Source organism: Arabidopsis lyrata (genome assembly GCF_000004255.2).
Source record: "Arabidopsis lyrata subsp. lyrata unplaced genomic scaffold ARALYscaffold_8, whole genome shotgun sequence".
Lineage (NCBI taxonomy): Eukaryota > Viridiplantae > Streptophyta > Magnoliopsida > Brassicales > Brassicaceae > Arabidopsis > Arabidopsis lyrata.
In genome coordinates this window covers 11077149-11081678 of record NW_003302548.1, presented here as the reverse complement: position 1 = coordinate 11081678, position 4530 = coordinate 11077149, and the positions used below count along the sequence as shown (strand labels likewise).

Genomic DNA, 4530 nt, shown 5'->3' with positions numbered 1-4530 from the left:
TTTTACTTATAAACCCAAAATATTGTGTGTTTGGAAATAATTAAAACGACGTCGTTTTAAATTGGGAGAAAATTGTATGTCATAGTAAATTACATAATTTAAACATAACCAAGCAACTAATATTTTGATTTTCATAAATGGAGTGACTTGGCCCATCAAGTTCGATCAGTTTTGAAGAACTACCCCAAGCTCACGCTTACCCCAAAACGACGTCGTTTCGATACGCACCGTAACGTAGTTGACTAACACCCGTTAGATTGACTCCGATTTTTGCATGTTATATCAAGTATAGGGTATGAGATTCAAAATTTATTGAAGTTTAGGTTGTAAAATACCCTACAAAATTGTCCAGGTATGAAAATCCACGGTCCAGACGTATGGGTATGAAAATCCTCTTTTCCCATTTTGTCTATCGAAAGAGAATTGGTTAAAAGCATTGACTTTGAGAGCTTGGTTAATGATTTTGTAACACAAAAGGGAAGAAAAGTTGCATTTTAGAATTAGTATTCTGATTTTTACTCTTGTTCTATTTGTTTGGATAATTGGATTATGCTCGTTATTACTTTAAAACTTTTTGTTGTATAATTTACCTAGTTTGACCCAAATTTCGGGATTAATAACTAGATTAACATCCAATAATTGTGGTTTACTAGAATAACATAAATTTTGTGTAAAAAGACCAATTATCCATTCTATTTAATTTTTCCTAAAATAAAAAACTGTAAACATATAATTAAATTTAAATTAATTAAACAATCTAAACAAATATTTTTCTAACCCTAACCTAATCTATCGACTTTCACTCTTTTATTTTCCATCAGACAAAAAAAAAAATCAACGATGCATTCAATAAGAAACTAGAGAAATCTTCAACCTCTACCACCACATCTAGGGTTTTCACTTCTAAAGACAAAAATCCCTTTTCCTTCACATCTACTTCCACTGCTAAATCTCAGCTTCCCGATGGTTTGTTCTTTTTTTCACATCTGCGAGTTTTTTCTTGTTAGTTAATTGCTTTTTTTCTGAGGATTATTTGGTTTTGCAATGGAATCAGAAACTGATAGTGTAGGGTCTGATGTGAGTGGATCGGAGTTCAGAGGGTGATGATACATCGTGGTGGTTTTGTAATTTGAGAGGGAATGATTTCTGCTGTGAAGTCGATGAAGATTATATTCAAGATGATTTCAATCTTTGTGGATTAAGTGGTCAAGTTCCTTACTATGACTATGGACTTGATCTCATTGGGTAGAGGATGAGGGCTAAAAGAAGTTGAAAGATGGAATCTTGAAATATTCTCATGATGTTACAAGAACTTATAAGTGCAACAGCCTGACTCGTTGGGGGAAAAGAATGACACTCGGTTCTTGTCTCTGAAAAGATTTTCAGTAAGAGACCATTGCCAAGATCTAAGATAGATCTAAGCTAAACTTGTTGGACCAAGATCTAAGCTAAACTTGTCAAAGCATCTAATCATGATGATTACAACACAAAAGCTTAAAGATAGACCAGTGAATGTAGGATTTCAGTAAGAGACCATTGCCACAACTAAATTTAGTTGGTTAAGTAAAGCCAAGCTAATTTGAACATTGGTAGAACAAATCTGAAGCCAAGCTAATTTGAACATTGTTTATTCACCGACTTTGGTTTAGTAGATTTTTATCAAGACACTCAGTTATATAGGTGGTACATCGGACGAATTCCTACTAATGGCATTTTGAAAAACATATCAACATCTGAAATTTTTGATATGTAAAGGTTTGAATACTGTTACCAAATTTTAGGTATGGAAAACAATTGATCAAAATAACGTTTAAGATATATATTAGTTAGATTAGGTTTCAATGGCTTCGGATTAGGCATTGTATAAAATCAAAAATTCTGCTGGAACATAACATAAGGATATATTGCAAGAATTCTTGGTAATCAAACTTTGATAATTATATTACGACATAAGTATTGGTTAAAACAAATCAGCCATCAGAGAAGAACAAAAAAACTGTCATAATAGGAATTAAAATTTAAATATGTCACACTACAAGAAAACACGTCATTTGTGACTGTGAAAATGGTTGCTAAACGGTCGCAAAAGAGGGTTTTGCGACTGTTTAACGACTATTTCGGGCAGTCGCTAAAAAACGGTCGCAAAATTTCTAAGTCGCACGATAGTCGCAAAATTGCGACTCTTTAACGACTATAAATATATCGTCGCAGATTAACGACTAATCTGTGACTGGTGAATATCGTTGCAAATGTCCGACTATAGAGCAACGAACATAAGTTAGCGACTTTTTTGCGACTATAGTAACCACACATAATTGGTCCCACAGTGCGACTCGTTTGCGACTGTTTAGAGAGGTAATATTGTGCGACTAATTTGAGACTCTTATTATTTGGTGACAAAATAGTCCTCTATTAGTAACCAATTTGATACGAGATTTGGAGTTATTTCTAATTATGTTTAGTCACAATTTGGTCACATTTGTTACTTGTTCTGGTCACAAACTAGTCACATTTTCTTAAACAGTTTGGTCACAGAATAGTTACATCTTATTAATCCGAAACATGTCCATTTCAAAAGCAAATGCTACATTCAACCATTCAAATATCATTCAAGTACTTCCAAACCATTCAAATATCATCCTAATTAGAGCATAACATATCTTAATAAGTTTTCATGATCACAAAGAGAAAAGGAAATAAAAATCAAGTTCAATGATTAGAGGCGGTGTTAGATAAAGGGGAGGTTGGTGTGGTTCCAGTGGTGAGTCCTGCTGGTTGGACTGCTGCTGCTGTGGTGTCTGGAAGGGTGCCTGTTTGTGTGCTGGCTGGTATGATGACTGGTGGTTGCTGGAGTGGAGAAGAAGACATGAAGGCTGCCAAGTCAGGATCCTTGTCTTTCATAAAGACCTGCAATAGTATCGTGCTTTCAGGATCTCTTATCATAGCTCTTTGGTTTTAGGATAAAATTAAAGGATCAAAGACCTGCAATAGTATCGTGCTTTAGACCAAAGAAAGATGACAGCAAATTCCAAAGTAAAGAGCTAAAGAAAAAAGAAAAGAAAACAAAAAGCACTTATACATATTGCTATAGTAGCCCATGTCCAGACATGGTTCAAAAAATTAGGAAACCTCAAACACTAACCGACCAAACATGGGATGAATTGAACAACTACTACCTGCATCCAGAATTTAAGAGACCAAATAGGGAGAGTGATATGCATAAATTTTAAGGTAGCAACTAATAACTAAGAGCCTAAATTCCAAATTGGTGAACAATAACATTCGCTTCATGACAGACATGTAAAACAACACTAGGCTAAACAAGAAAGTTTTTTGATCAATTTCCTTCAGGACACACAATGTAATCTATTTATGATCGAGATTAAAGCATTATGGTGTTATCAAACAGTACGAATAATGCTAGATTTGAAGAGAAAACGAAGATCAAATACCACAGAAGAGACAAAACTACTACGTCTTTGTGCTATCAAGTCCCTTTGCAAACAATCCCACATAAACAGAGCCGAAGAGGGAACCCAAACTGATTGAACAGGTTATGATCTTATCACACATTTGTAGTTGGTAAAAGAAAGTGAAGTTCAATATTATAACACTGTGAAATTAGAGTCAAACTAACCTCAATCAAGATCTGGCGAATGAGAAAACCTTAAACCATTCTGCATGTTACGTAGATACACCTACAAGTATAAACATACCAAGTAAAAAGAAAGGGGACGAATATATCTACCTGGAATAAACAAAACATACGCAAATATGTAGAGCTCAAGAGTCATAATTAAGACACAGAGCAAGAGCAAGCATAAATAGAGATTATAGAGCAATTCATATTCAACTGGTCTAAACACAACTTAAAACAACTATAATCGGAGTTACCTTTGTAATGGTTGAGCTTAGATGGCAATGAGTCCCAACAAGCTTTAGCAGTTCGGGATGTGCATTCACCTCCCTCATCCAGAAACCATTATAGCTTCTCGTTCTTGATACCAAAGTTCTTGTTCCCAGTAAGTAGCTACATAAGGATGCACCTAAAAATGAAACAAAGCAGAAAAGCTCACTCATAACCAAGTTGTGTTGAACAGATATGTTAAAAAAATGTAAAACATTATGCTAAAACATTTAAAAAAATTAACCATACTTGAGGATTGACACACAACAGTACATTGACCTTCTTAGCAGCAATTCTTCAAGCTTCCACAATATTATTCAAGTCAAACTGATCACTATCAGTATTTACGAAAACACCTTCATGAGCAGCTAGGAACTAAATCTTCCAAGAGCTTTCCATTTCAACTGCAAATGCACCTATACAGAAAAGACATTAAAAATCTGTTTAGACCAATCATAAGCACATTTGAAATATTTGCTAATTGAAGGGGACCAAGTAGTAATCATGAAAACTGGTAAATAAGAGTCAGAGTAACCTAAACATGTTCTTGTTCCTCCGCGGCTACTGGTCTGGTGTCCTCCACGGCTACTGGTCTCGCCCCCTCCGCGGCGACTAGTCTCGCC

At 34.9% G+C, this 4530-nt stretch overlaps 1 long non-coding RNA gene across 1 annotated transcript; it reads right to left on the bottom strand.

Annotated features, from left to right (window-relative positions):
* Positions 1–2814: 2814 nt before the first annotated feature.
* On the bottom strand, positions 2815–4530 carry LOC9299941. The gene is made up of 5 exons (XR_002332334.1): positions 4443–4530; positions 3895–4046; positions 3638–3698; positions 3080–3176; positions 2815–2982 (listed from the first exon to the last, which is right to left on the bottom strand). It is a non-coding gene; the product is annotated as an uncharacterized LOC9299941 (long non-coding RNA).